The sequence below is a fragment of the Poecilia reticulata genome, chromosome 1 (genome assembly GCF_904066995.2).
Source record: "Poecilia reticulata chromosome 1, P_reticulata-male-v2, whole genome shotgun sequence".
In the NCBI taxonomy this organism is placed as follows: domain Eukaryota; kingdom Metazoa; phylum Chordata; class Actinopteri; order Cyprinodontiformes; family Poeciliidae; genus Poecilia; species Poecilia reticulata.
This window is the reverse complement of record NC_088830.1, coordinates 10,618,715-10,634,799: the sequence shown is the minus strand read 5'-3', so window position 1 is coordinate 10,634,799 and position 16,085 is coordinate 10,618,715.

Below are 16,085 nucleotides of genomic sequence, written 5' to 3'. Positions count from 1 at the left end.
TTTGAAGATGACCATGTTTAGGTAAGCTAATTTTAGTTGTCTTTATTTTTTAAAATCTCTTATTAGGTCCAAATTCATTCATTCATCCATCTATCTATCTATCTATCTATCTATCTATCTATCTATCTATCTATCTATCTATCTATCTATCTATCTATCTATCTATCTATCTATCTATCTATCTATCTATCTATCTATCTATCTATCTATCTATCTATCTATCTATCTATCTATCTATCTATCTATCTATCTATCTATCTATCTATCTATCTATCTATCTATCTATCTATCTATCTATCTATCTATCTATCTATCTATCTATCTATAGGGGACAACTTATGTATCCTATCTATGGATATGTAATTTTCTCTACTGTGAAAACAGGACAAGAAAGTTACGAATATACTGTTGTTTGCCGGCAGATAAAGAAGTGTGGCTTCTCCTTAATAATAACTAGTGGAAATTAATTTTATTTTGAATATTCAGATCCAGTTATTTGCATTGCATGCAAACAATTATAATAATGCATATAACAGAAAGAGAAAGAGGACGAAAATGGGGAGTAAAGAATGGCACGAATCCAATCAAGTTCAACTTGGAGTTGATTCCAATCCAATTGAATCCTCTGCTTGCTCATATTTGTGTTCATAATATAATGACATCAAGCATTCCTATGGAATGGAAAGAAATATATATATATATATATATATATATATATATATATATATATATATATATATATATATATATATATATATATATATATATATATATATATATATCTTTCCATCTTCCCTTTAACTATGAACTGTTTTCCTTTGCGTGTTTTGACCACCAGGTGTCACCAAACTCCGTGACGTAAAGCAAAGCAAAGCAATGCGCTCGCTTTTCAAACGGCACAGAATCGTCTAGAAATTTTCCATTTTTATTTCTTTAAAGCTAACTTTATATCATATAAAAACTTTGCGTGATTGGATCTTGTATATAATTGATTTCTTCAATTATTGTTCATTTCTTATGTGTCCAAACTAAAGAGTGAGTCACATGCATTAGTCAATATTTAACGTCTATTATCAGCTACTACTGTTGTTGCTCTGTTAATCTGCACATCTTAATATGATACCTGTTTTGTGTTATTAAGTAATTTCAGTCGCACCCTGGATGAAGAACCTGCACCATTTGCTCTTTAAAAAACATTTGAGATGATAAACAAAGGAACAAAGGGGGCTGGGACTTTTTTCCTCTTTTTTTTTTCCTGTGTATTGAAATGAATGTTGGCAGCTACAAGTACTTCTTTCATGTCTCGAAGCCCATTGCGGTCTAGAGGAAAACCTTTTGGCTGTCGAAGTCCTGCACCACAACATTCATCTCCAAACGTCCCACCTCTGTTTGTTTTTGTCATTGTTAATAGCCGAGACAAGCTTCCTATGATCAACAATATTACATTGACCTCGACTCTATAGCAGCATGACTGATTTTGCCTTCAGATTCAATACAGCTTCCTGTGTTTATGAATATCTTGGCTGCTTTTCTCTGATTCATTAGTCAACAACAATATGTAGGAAGGTCCGTGCAGCTTCTAGAACCAGTGCGTAATATTCTAAAGCGGGCCTAAGTAGCATGTTTTGCAAAAGGGGTTATTTATAACAGTGCGACCTGGATGATGTGTTGAACTAAAATCATTGCACCTTGGGGTTTATGCTCCTGTGACTAAACTGTTCGGCCTCGCCAAGTCCTGTTAATCACACTAGTATCATGTGGGTATGTTGTTCCTTTCCGTTGTTTATCACATTCCTGATTCATTCTGGCACTGTGTTTAGAAACATTATTACACAGAAGGGAAACCCTCCTGTCTGTGCGGGATTTCCTCTTGTTTTCAATAATAAAAGGGCTCAGACTAAATTAATCCAGAACAAGATGCAGCTGGTTTCAGTTCGTAATTCAAAAGTTGAGGAGATCAACAGCCACAGAACGTAGCCGTGGTATTTTGTGATTTTATTTTTTTAGTAATTAAAGTAGGAAAACTTTGTAGAGCAACATTTCTTTACAATCCAATATTTTTGCCAGTATATCTCTATTTATTGACCTTCATGGACATTTTCTTTGCAAAATAGCACATGCTCACCCAGATTTCATCAATCGCATAGGTGACCATTAATTTTCAATGGTATTTAGTAGGGGTGCATCAATTGCTGTTCTCCGGTTGATCGCCAATTATCGATCTTTTAAAAAGCTTAACCTGCCAATTCCGATTTAGGCCGATACCAATTTTTTTGTCTGAAAGGTAGCTGAAATGGGGTGACTATTATTAATTGTAAAGACATAACTTGGTGGGTCGGTCTGTCAGGCAAACCTTTCTCACCAGAGAGCAGAAGAAGACAGCGGTTGATTCTTAGACTTTCTTAGACTTTCCAGAAGTGAAATGAAGATATCAGTGCACCCAGACATTCGCTTGGCGTTTAAGCAAGTAGCAAAATGAAATGCAGCGCCTCCACAGTGAGTGCACTACAAAGAATGTGCTTTGAACTCCGTAGCATTCACTTGTCACCATATGTCATCTTTGATCATGAAGAAACTACAGTGGTGGGAAAAAGTGTTTGCCCACTTCCTGATTTTCTTCTGTTTTTGTGCATCCACATTTCAGTGTTTCAGAACATCAAACCCATTTAGATATTAATGAAAGACAACATAAGTAAACCACAAAATGCTCTCACTGTGGTTCGCCAGAGTCTCAAAGCTTTAGAAAAGACTTTGTAACAAGATCTTCATTACTTTCTTTCTCATTTGTTCCTGATTTTCTTTGGATCTCTTTTCACTTTTTCACAAAAGGGGGCGTGTGGGTTTGGATTTTGTCTCTTCCATAATAATAAACATATTCATTTGAAAACTGAATTTTGCGTTTTTCTTGTGCTGTCTTTGTCTAATATTTAAATTGGTTTGATGTTCTAATACACCAAAATGTGAAAAACATGCAGAAACAATAGGAAATCAGGAAGGAGGCAAATGATTTTTCACACCACCGTGGCAGGGATTGTGTGACGCTCAGTGTGCTTTACTGAAGTTGCATTCAATAACACTGACACATCTTCATCGGCTTGTGCCAACATGGGAGCAGGTTCGCAGTCTTCCTGTAACCATACGCCGCTAATGAAGTCTGTTTCTACACTTATCTGCTAGTTAACATCACCCCAGCGAATTACTGAGTGTCCTCAGAAATATTTCAAGAACTTAAGACATTAGTTTTGTTGTAAGTGTAGTGATGCTTTCCAAAAATACATTTCCGGTGCAGGTTGCAGCAGTCACTAAGGCTCTGAAGCTGGCCGAACAAACAGCAAAGGTCCAGAAAATCTTCTTATGTACAAGGATTCTATCTTTTTTACATTTTATTTTTCACATTTTTCTGGTATCGAGCTAAATACCCGCCGACTGTTAACTTGTCTGTTTTTTTTTTGTTTTTTTTTATCAGTCACTCACCCTGTTTCCAGGCTTAAAACAAAACCGGTATACGCATTCCTCATGTTGTCACCTCATTTATTTTATAATTTATCAAAATCATGCAAAGTTGGCATTTTTAATGGACTTTTAATGCAACTTTTAGAGCAACTTTGCATTAAAAGTGTCATTATTTACCGAATGACACTTTATGACAACTGTCATAAACATTCATAAAGACTTCTTTATGTTCATGACAGGTGTTATGTCATGTCTATGACAGTGTCATGTCAGTCTTATGCACACCCCTTCAAATAGTGTTACCGAAACAGTAACCCCATTGTTCTCTGTGACAGTCGAAATAACACAAATTATTGCTGTTAGTTTTTGACTGTAACTTTAAAAAAAGTGCCCAATAATTGTGACAAAATCCTTCAGTTTCTCTAAGCAGCTCTTCTGGTTCTTAAGGTAGAGGATGCACAGAGGATATAATCCCGAAGGCAACCGACCTGGGATCGATTCCCGACCTTGACACAGTTGCTGCATGTCTTCCTGCCTTTTCTCTCTATCTGGTAACTGTCAAAAAAGCCCAAAAAAATCGAAGAAGAAGAAGGAGGAGGTAACTTAAAGAAAATTATCACTTGTAGACAGAGCCATTCTTCGCATTTGCAGATGTGCAGCCGTTTGGCTCATTAGGATGAAACTTAAGTTTGATGTCCACTTAAAAATGTATGCATGTATGAGATTTAGATGTAAAAATGAGAAAAATGCTCCCAATAAAAGACTGTAAATGCAGCAAAATTCTCTTCTGTGGTTTAAGGAAAATATTTTAAAAACCATACATTTCTGTTACACTCTGCAATGCAAACATAAAATGTAAATAATATGAAGTAGTTCGGGAAGTTGTCTAAAATAATAAAAAAAAGCTTTACTGGGGAAAAGAATCAGCTTTTTATTGCTTCTTTTACTAACCAGTGAATATGAATGGCCAGCTGCTGCTTTTGACAGGTAAAAATGCACTTAAAATTAAATAAAACAAAAGCAAGAAAAATAATAATAAGTCGAAATGACATGCACCTTTGATGGATTTCTGCAGGTTTCTCTTCGAACCCCCAGACAGACTCAGCGAAGTAAGTGTGTGTGAGTGACCCAGCAGCCAGCTAGCAGCAGCCGTGCTTTCCTGATTTACAGCCGCAAAAAGTGGAAACATTTTCTTCCCCGGCGGGATCCAGGGGTGGCTGCATGAACGTTTGTACCATTAATCTTGGTGGCTGTGGTGGCCAGCGGAGAGTGTGTTTAACCCGGGACAAGGCTTATAATTGGAAGCACACCTCCCTGCATTCATCTGCAGGAAGCAGCCCGGGCCTCCGTGTGTGAGCGGGAAGCTGCGGGCCGACAAAGAGAGGAAAGTGCATACATGGGCCAGGCATGCGATGTGATCACAGTGCGGTATTTGAGGGCTGCGATCACCTCATTAGAATGTGCAGGTGGATGGAGGGCAGGATGGAGAGAGCCGTGAGACAAGGCAATGAGGCAAGCTGAGCAAATAGTCACTTATTTGCTATGTTTCAATCCGACATTGATCAACCATGAGTGTGCACAACGGACCGACCGCTGAAGGATGACTCATCGTCAGTGAAACAATGAGCTGTAAACTTTCAAACGCATATTTTTTCTAGGAAAATCTGTGTTCATACGTGTCAGTTGCAACAATTTAGGATGCCGAAAGGCCATAAAATACGCATTCCACATCACAATTTTCTTTGCAAAAGTTAATCTTCGTCTTACGTTCCTGCATCTGCTGAATTGAAGTTCACAGTGGCTGTGAAAGTTATTTTTCATGAGAATCCGAATCTGCACTGCTGCATGTTTGCGTTTTGTGCCCTCTGACATCCCCTGATCCCCTGTCCGTCACGAGCCACTTTGTCTCCGAGCAAATCGGAAACACATGGAGTCGAGATGAACCTGAAGACTAACTAGAACCTTTAGGAAGTCCTGCTTTACCAGTCACAATTTGGTGGAAGCAACAGATCAAAAACCGATCAAAAAAGAGCAAACCCCAAATTCAAAACTAATGAAACTAATAGAGTTTGGACAGTCGTGTCGTTCTAAAAGAATGCTAACTAGATTTTCCGTACTTCAACATTTCTCAATATCAATACATGCCACACCTTTCTGTTCTCTTGTAAGAATGTATATTATGAAATAAATTTAATATTCTTGCATGTACAAGACTAACCCTCACCCCACCTCCCACATGCACAAATGTAATTAAAAAGTGATATTTTAAAATGTTTTTGACTGTGTAAAATCATGGAGCATAAACTTAATTCCAATAGACAGACAGGGATTTTGTAAGCCTATCCCAGTTTGGAAAACTGTGCTATTGGAGAAACATAATGCGGTCTTTTGTAAAATGGGTATAAAAACAAAAAGATTGATGAGTTCACCCTTTGTTTTCTCCTGTAACAGTAAAACAGGCGTGTTGTGGAGGGCAACGCAGGGCGAGGCAGGGGGATTCTTACAATGGACAATGGGAAATGTGCATCACAACATCCATTGTGTTCTCAAGTAAAGCGTCTCCCAGTTTAATCCATGGAGTCCAAATATCTCCACCTCTGAATCTGACCCAGGATCGCATGTTTTCTTGAACAGAGTAGCATTCCTTCGCCCGGGAATCCACAACAAAAACCTTCTATTTCTGTGTCTTGACATTTACCCAGCTTTGAGGAATGACCCAAGCTCCACTGCACAGAACAAACCCGCGTATTTAGCAGGAAAACTAACCCGCCACATGGTGAAACATGGTAGGGGCAGCATTATGCTTTGGGAATTCTTCAGCAGGAATGGGGAAGCTGGTCAGAGTTAATGAGAAAATTAATTAAGTTAAATCCTGGGGAAAAAAATTATAAAAAACAAACAAACATGAGAACACTTGAGATCCCAGAGTCACAGCCAGAGTCACAATGGATCGGTTTTAGATCAAAGCAGATTCATGTGTGTGCGCGTGTGTGTGCGTGTGTGTGTGTGTGTTTGATCTTTTGGTGAAAGATCTGACCAAATGAGAATCTGTGGCAACACCTTTAAAAAATTTTGTTTTTATCCAATCTGACTAAGTTTGAGCTACTTAGCAAAAGGAGGATGGGTATAAATGTCCGCCTCCAGATGAGTAAATATGGGGGATCGGGGGAGGACATATACACTCCACACTTTTGAAAACCATGTATAATAATGCACTATGTCTTTCTATCACATTAAATCATGATAAAATACAATGAACATTGTAGCTGTAACATCAAAAAGTCAGTAAAAGTGGAGAGAATATGTTTGCAAGGCACTGTGCAATAGAGGACCTACAATAAACAAGGCTTTGCACCAGGAAAGTTAATGGTTTATGTGTATAATGTTGACTATTTGTGCAGCTTTCGTACACTTTAGTTGCATTAAATAAGTTCACACACTGCAAAAACACTAAATCCTATCAAGAAGCTTTGGTGTAGCTCCTACACCAAAAATGACAAAACTAACTTTGAAGTAACTTTTCAACAATACATGGGATCTTGGCTTTAAGTCAATAATTCCTTAATATTGATTTTTAAAAAAGTACTAGTTCCACTGGCAGATTATTTTACTTATAAGATGGGAAAAAATGTCTTGTTGTAAGTGAAATAATCTGCTAGTGGAACTATTAAGGAATCATTAACTTAAAACAAGTCCCTAGTATCTTGCTGAAAAGTTACTTCTAAGTTAGTTTAGTCTTATTTCAAGTGTACTAAGCTATTTGCAGTTGAAACTGGACCAAAAATACTTGGTGAGGTTTTGTGTTTTTGCAGTGTAGGTACTTTCCCACCTTCGGTTCAATCTTTGTCATACATTTCCCTCCACCAAAACCCCCCCCCCCAAAAAACACGTCGAATCCAGCATGGAGGACCGGTTCTCACACACTCGGCCGCCGTGTGCATTTTGGATTCTTTGAAAGCGCTGCCTCTCCCAGCGGGGGGTTCCTGCTTAATCGAGGAAAGCGTCTCAAGCTCGGCCTCGGAGACCAATACAGGATAAATCAAGGAAGCCTGCTTTGCTCTCGACATTGCATCCCCTCCCCTCGCCCCCGTCAATGTTCCCCCTGGCAGTCCCAATCTAGCATTACGTTCGAAAACAGCCTGGATCCTCATCAGTTGAGGTGTCAGGTGGGCATTGGGGGCGACCGATTGGCTGATTAACAGTGTTTGCTTTGGCTGCACCCGTCAGACTGACGGTCTCCACTTTGGAGCAGCGGGGGGATTTCCTCAAGGTTAATCTCATCAATAATGAACAATGCCACATTTCTGCCTGAGGGAAGCAGGTAGCAGGAGGGTGTGACGGTGGGATGAGGGGGAGCGGTAGGTACCAGCTGGGTGCTGACTGATATGATCTGGTCAGTTATTACAGCGCTGCCACTCACGGCTTTAATTGCTTACCTTGAATGGAGCACAATGTGCATGAGAGGAAGTCCGTGTTTAGATGTCTATCAGCGTTTGGCAGGTTTATAGCGTAATTGTGCCCTTATCAGCACTTCTATTGTGGAAACCTCTGTTTATGAGATGCTGTTAACAGTACGGACCTCGTGTATGGTAAGAATAGCTGTTGTATGCGTGGAATGACTTTCCCTTTTTATGCATGAATACGCTAGGAAAAGGTCAGGCAATATGTCAGAGCAGAAGGCAGGCAGCGACTCAAATATTCTCCAAAAGGATTTCTAAACCTTTAATTACTCCTCGTTCTGTGCTTATTGTCCGCACATAAATAAAAGCAATAGAAGACCTGTTAAAGGTACAACTGACAGACTGGTTTTATCTGATGCTTGTGCCGCCCTGGGAAACCACCCATATGACCAACTGAATTGAGGTTGTTTAATCCACTTTGTAACACTTTGTCATAGCAAAAGACAAAGAATACTTAATCATCTTTCAGAATATCTTTCTGTCCGAGGCTTTAAACAAATAGTCAAGGTTTGCAAAGTTTTTTTTTTTTTTTAGCGAACATTTAGCAGAAGAAAAACACCTTTACTTAAAAGATCATTTAGTTTGATGTGTATTGGAAACCATCTAAGCTGCATCATGACAGCCTCATAGTTATGAGCTTTGCATCTTATGCAGCGCAGTACTTAAATGTAAGTTTTTTATATGTTTCTTAAAGCTACAATTTACCAACAGTTAAATAGTTGTAATAATGCCCTCTGTTGCTGAGTAATTGTGCCAAAAATGTGTTCCCCCCCCCCCAACCTGGACCCCATTATCCAATCTTTTTAAATAAATAATAAGGGGAAAATGTTTGGGAAGCCATTGAGCGAGTATGTTTTCCTCTGGAAGTTCAAAAAGGCAATTACAATCACTCCTCTCAGGATGAAAGCTATTGTTTTTTCTGCCAAGTTCAGATGCTTACAACTGTGTGCCACATTAAAGACAATGCTAGAAAAATCGCTGATTTGCCCAGAGTGCCTAAACGAAACCAGGCTTCGGCGAAGAAATGTTACTCTCTGTGGAGTATTGACACCTTTCCAAAGCTGAATAACAACCGAGATAAATAATTTGGGTTTCATTACGTTTCAATAAGATTTGATGTGACAGCAGCCAAAAAACAACAACAAAGGGATTCTTTTAGAAAACCTACTCCAGAGGTCTGCTGAACTCTTGAGAAGATGCTGGAGAAGGACTCAGAGGACGGAAGCAGTTCAGCTTTCAACACAGCAGTGAGCCAAAGTTTGGTTTCAGTTAGCAGCGGAGAGTTTTTACACATTAAGAAAACCGCAGAATCACAACATTTACAAAAGAAAACAAACAAAACTGCTGGTAAGATGTAAGAACAAGAATTACAAGCTCTCAGTGTAAAGCTTGGTTATATGTACAACACGCTCAACTATACACCTAAATGCAAATAGACACATATACACAAAAGGAGAGGAATGTAAAAACAACAATATGCAATCATTAAAAATACATCGAATGGAATGTAAAGTGCATTTATACACAATTTTAAAATGAAAAATACAAACATCAATGCATGCATCCAGAGCTACACACTCAACCTGACTGAGTCCACAGAGGGAAAGCAGGTGAAGATACAGCAATAGTAACACAGAAGAAGAACTAAGGAAGTGATTTCTTCCAACTAAGGTAAGTATAAGTGTGAATATTTATAAAGGACTGGGTTAGCAAGCTTTTCAATTTCGAGACACATATGTACATCTTTGAGGTAAAAAAAAATTCTAACTATTATATAATAAGTCTGTATTGTAACAAATTGTGCATACTGTGGCGCAGTATACTTATCTTTGTTTTCTATATTGTGCATTCGCAAGGCAGTGAAGTTTATCTAACTTATGGCTTGAATTGTGAAATCTGCCTGCGCTGCTTTACGCATTTTTCATTGTTTTTCCAAAGTCCTCTGAGACAAAGTTAAATCTCAACATGGAGTTATTTTTCTCCCCAAACTCCATGCTGCCAACGACTTCTCCGACGACATCCTGCAGCTGACGGGCGAAAGAAGCCCCTCAGTCCTAACTTAGTGCTGCGTGTATTTTCTCCACACGAGTTCAGTCTGTTATGATCTATTAATGTCATCGTCTCTGTCTGACCCGCTGCCCTTAACGAATGACAATACTGAGATTATACAGAGATGCCAAAGCAGTGATTAATGTTTGCTTTTAATAGTCTAATAAAAATCCAGAGCTGTTCTAAAAAGACTGTCTGCAGATCATTAATTATTAGTGTTTTTATACGATCAGATTATAAGGTGATTGCACAGAAAGCACATCCATCTTTTGTGGATCGTTCAGATGAACGTGGTTTTTAGCAGGATGTGAGACCTTTGCTGCTAAAAAGATTCACACTTGTGAACTTTTTAATTCTGCACCTTTATACATCCTTCATTCAGCAGATGTTGGACCTCGTTATTGGCTTTCGTGACTCATAGCTTCAGTAAATACAGTAGATTTGTTATATAAACAACTTAAGCGATTGGGTTTAAACATTGGTTTTGATGACTAAAAGGTTTTCCTTGTCCAAGTCAATATTAACTCAGCTGATGGGAGCAATCTGATGTGTTTTTGAGGAATTCAGATAAGATCTTGGGAGTTTCAGGTCAGACCCATTTGTTTGACACAGACAACACCCATATTTAAGTAGCATCTGGTACCAGTCGTTTATTTTTCTATTTTTCAGCCTCTCTCTGGTGTGATTTTATTTTTTGTGTTATCCTGAAGACTGAAAAGACAAGCACAAAGTAACTTGTTGCTATGTAGTGGAAAGAATTAAAAATATGTTTTTTGGTTTTTAATCATTTTTCTACAAAAAAATATATAAACGTGTGGCTAGAAATGACCTTTCATTGCAGTTCATTGACGTTTTAATGTACGTCTCAACCAAAGTGTATTACAGTCCTTCTGCAAAAAACTGTCTCAGGGTGTAAAGTGGACTAAACACCAGCCCTGTTTAGTCCACTTTAAGTGAACTCCGTCGCTGCTTGAATGCATCGATGAACATCAAACATACTGGAGACCGTTCCAAAAGCAGGAAGCAGACTACAGCACAAAGCATTCTGGGTAAACACAACCTAAACAAATGCAAGAGGGAGAAATGGCTGGTGGTCTTTTACCAGAGACAACAGAGAAATCCTAAAATCTGACGCCACTCCATTTTTGTTTACATCTTGTGAAGAAGGAAGTTGCGCTCATGTCTTGTTCAGAGGTGTTTGTGTCATTTCCTTCAGTAGTTCTTGGAGCAGCGCCACCACAGGCGAGGAGGAGGAACAGGTTTTTCAAACGCCTTCATTTGACAGTGCAGTGAGAAAGCAAACCACAGCAGCTGAAAATGGAACAATTGTTGCAATTCTGGTCTCTAATCCAACCAATAGTACAAGACTATCAAGTTTAAAAATATCTTAAGTTCATTGAAATTCTGCTGTTTTCGACATTAAAATAATTATTGGAAAAAAACAACAATTTTATCCAGCTGTCATTAAACATGAAAACAGTACAATTTAATTTCCCTTCACAAACATCAGTACCAGAAGGGAAACTAGAGCAAGTACATTTTTTAAAGGAACTTTTTTGTCATTTCAATGGAAAACTGACTCATAATAGCAAGACTTTTGTCTTGCCATCATCAGCATTGGTCTACAGCCATTATCTAAGCATATTTGTTACTACAGAAACATTTACAGTACTTGTTGGAAGGGTTAGGACGTTAGGTATTTAAGACCTTATTTAGAAGTGTTATGTTGCCGAACGCTAGATGAAGATACCATCTTTGTATCCTAAAAATATCCCTGCCATACTCTGTACGACAGAGTGGCGCTTGGAGCGTCTCCCACTGGGACTCCTGACTAAGAACAGCACACAGTCAACAAGCGTGTTGCCTTTTTGTCATATCAGGGCATATTGGAAAAGGACAGCAAGTGAGCCAGAGACAGTTCCTCCTCCAGATTCTCAGGCCTCGGCAGGTCTGTCTCAGAGGCAGGTTCCTGTGTTTGTGCCTGTTCCTGTCTCCCGCTGTCACACCGAGGCGCGTCGCCATTGTTTCCGCAGCGAGCGCCGGAGGTCAGGGCTTCTCTCTCTCTCGCTCTTTCTCTGCCGACCACACGGCCCAGCCAAGGGAGGGGAGCCTGGAGAAAGCAGAAGGCAAAGCTCCAAACAAAGCCTGCCGACGCCTAAACTCGAGATGCAGCCAGAGAATGGAGCAGTGAGGTGTTGATTCTGGTAGTGCATGTAATGCACACAGCTCCCTCGCACATGCACACGTCCACCTTTTGTTGTACTGGAGGGGGATTCCAGGTTTTCTTGTAAACATTCTGCAGGTAAACAGACTCCGTGTCTGGCACATGGAGATTAGAGACAGGTCATTTTGTTCTGTTCTTTTCTCTTCTGAGCGCGCTTTGCTTTGCTTTTCATCAGTTGACCCCTGGGTATGAGCAGAAATAGGTATTTGGATGTTAAACTCCTTGCCCCCAAACAAAAGCAAACAACAGAACTTGTAGTTTCTTTGGTACTTTTATATTTCTGTGTCTCCACTTGATTGCAGGGTGGATGGTTGGGACCAGATGGGTCATTGTTTCCTCCTCCTTACCCCAGAAAATGCAGAAGTTATTGTTTTTGGTCCCAAACATGGAATAAGCAATTGGGACTCAATGAAACTCAATTACTCTAAATGCATTTTTAACATTTTACATAAAAATAGGCAGAATGAAGGGTTTCCTAACCAAACACCTTAAAGCACCTTAAAGCATCTGGGGCCTTTAAGGTGCAATGTCAAAAACAAGATGAATGCTTTTGGGTAACATCCAGCTCAGATTTCTGATTAAACACAGATTTCCGTGTTCACTGCATCTCGGCAGATTTGTTGGATTAAGAACGTCAAATGTATATGTATTGCAGAAATTGGGGGCAATTTACACATGAAATTACCATGATATTTGCTTTGGCGTATAAGTCTGAAACATTCCTCGCCTTCCCAAAATAAACTGTTCCTGTGTGGCAGCCGATAGGTCATGTCGTACTGTTTTTAAAGTAATTATCCTCATAACTGTGTTAATTGTGCATTAAGGAGCTCAAGGTTGTTAAACTTACTTTGCTCCATAGCTTCGTTACAGAAGTAGCACTTGGTGAGAGAATATGTCAAATCTTTTATTTTAAACATTTGTTTGTCCAGCAACTTTCCACTGTACACATTTTAAGGTTTAGCTCTCTGGCACCTTGTTAGACTCACATCTGGGAGTAACTGCAGATCCCTCTGTGTTATGTGTAGTGATGAAACCGGGGCGGCTGTAGCTGTTTCTTTCTTTTTGAAAGCCGCCTTAAATCTCCCTGGCTCTAAAGAAAAAACCTCCGTCACTCAGCGCGGCTTAAATGAATCTGTCCATCCAGACCCAGAATGAAACTAAAGTCCGACTGAAGTGCTGCCAAGATCATGCCAAACTCGCCACCCCGTCCCCAGTCCTTCATTCTTTAAGCAAAATCAATTATTGCGGCAGATCGTTGCACCGATTATATGTCTTACTGCCAACTACCACAGCAAGAGGAACATGCTCACGTACTGTAAGTCGTAAAAGATTAAAGGCAACACTGATTCCAAAACGTTTCCTTTTCTGTTAAACATTTTCAGCCGGAAAGATTTTCCTCTAAAAGTCGGCTTTCTTCCACAGACTTTCACATGATAGAGGGGCCAAAACAAATCCAGTAATGCTGAAAGAAATCTATACGTAAAGGATCACAATTGTTGGCACAAATTCTGTACGTAACTTTATGTCTTGTGCGTATTGTTGCAGTGAAAGATCAAACTTTAGGATTTGTATTTATGTTTTACCAAAGCGGAGAAGACGATTGCGATATGGAGAGTGACCAACATTCTGGCTTGCAGCTCTGTTTGCTGCTAAAGGCGTGTAAAATATCAAAAATATCTTTCTATTACACATTTTGGAGCAAGAGTGATGACACTCAATAAATTAGAATATTATTGAGCAGGTTTTTTTTTACAAAGTCAACACAATTATTAATTACACACAGACTGAATTGTGACATTTAAAATTAGAGTATTACATAACACCGATACACCCAACGTCTCCCCTAAAAAAAACAAACAAAAAAACTTATTATAGTAAAACATTTTATAATATAGAGATGTGGGGTTAATGAAAAGTTTGCTTTAGCTTAAAGGTTATTATTTTCAAAGAATTTTAATCTGACAAATGAGCCTAATCAGAAAATATTCTTCTAATTTATTGAATATGACTGTACACAGGTTTGAAAGTAAGTTTTTAACTTTATCAGAATGATTCTGGATAATGTTCGGAGCGACCCAATCAGAGTCACGACTTGAATCTGGTGGGGAATCTGTGGAGGGGGATAAATATTAGGGTGATGGTAAAGAGGCCCTCCATCCTCACTGCCAAAGATAAATGATTAAATTACCAGAACAGATTGATCACTTGTTATAGGAAACAAACGTCTGGCAACAATGACCCATCTGCTTTTAAATCCGGTCCTAATGATGAGTCCATCCAAACTTCTAATCAGACCTAAATGAATGATAAGAACTGTTTCCAGTATCTACAAGACACATAAACAGAGTAATCCCCTGTAGGGTTTCATATGGCAATATCCCTGAGCATTATTCAGCATTGTTATAATAATATTTTTCCACTTTGATGGTAAAAATCCAGACTGAATCACATACATTTCTAATTTCACCCCCTCTGAGCTCAGAGAGCCCGTATCGTCCAACATCAGTCCCATTCTTCTAGATTTACCAGCACTCCTTTTGCTAAAGCTTTGGGTTCAGCCAAGTTTCAAAATGCAACGATAAACTACCTTAGAAAGCGCAAAGTGTCAATGGAGGCAGATGAATGGGCCGTGAAACGTTAGGCAATCCACCGAGTTAAGAGGTGTACACGACGCTCACTTTGGAGGAATCATATACCCACTCAGTCCTCTTCCCATTCTCCCTGACATTACCCTCGGCGCAAACAGTGAGTATAAACATCCTTTATCTGCCTCCTCATCTCCTTTTCTTTATGTGCTGTGTGACCCAGCTTTTCTCCCGTGGCGTTATTTGCTCAGCTGGCAGCAAAGGTCTGAACTTTCTGAACTGCGTTAACCTTCAGCGTCCCTGCTGGCTTGATAAGTTACGCTGACTGACGTCTGAAAAGACATATCCAGCCTTCACCTAAGTGCTTTGCATACATAAACATATTATACCGTGGTGGTCATAAAAAGCCGAAAACATGACATGAAAACTCTGCATGGGACGCAGACGTCTTCTACTTTTAATCTAGGCCCATTTGGCAGAGGTCAGAAAGCGTCCGTGCTGCGCTCCCATCAAGTAGCAAAGTCCTGCAAGGCTTTGGCTCGGGCCGTGAAATCCGACATTTTCCGGCTCAGATCAAGTTCTTAGCTAATGGCTCGCGTCATCTGGTCCTGATGAAGAAAGGAAATACGCGGAGAGCCTCGCGTAAAGCCGGCGATTTCACCGTTCACGGCCTGCTCTGGTTTGTCCAAACAGAGGCAGAGTGTCTGCGACAGATTCCAGCCATGATAAAGAGGTCTGTTGACATTATGAGTTTAAAAATCTCAAAGCAGACACGAGCTGCAGTGCCTCATCTTTATGAAGAGGTAATGAATGGGAATTTAGGTGAAAAATAAACACGGGTTTAGAGGATTTGACAGCTTTTATTACACGATAGCATAGCGGAAAGGGGCCAGAAACATCGTTGCTGGTGGAAAACTGCATATTAGGGCTGTAACGATTCATCGAATGATTCGAGCAGCTCGATTTCTGCCTCCGCCTCAGTCTACGTGAAATTATGTTTTACGAATTTAGCATACTGTGTTTGAGCCAATGAGTTGTTGACGCGGACAGAAAGAAGTGCCACTGAGAAAGACTCAGCTCAGAGCTAAACAGTTTCACAATAGTGCATCCTCGATGCTGTTACAGCTCAGCAGAACCCCCCCCCAGAGTTTAGATCAGGCTTTAAAAAGAAAATCCACCTCGATCAAGCTCATAAACATTGTGTCTGAGCTCCAGCCAGTCCAACTAATTAACGAGCCCGAAGTGAAAGCCACATAATATCTTAAACTACCCGTTTAAAACACTTCCAGACCTCTGACTTTGCTCTCTGCAGGC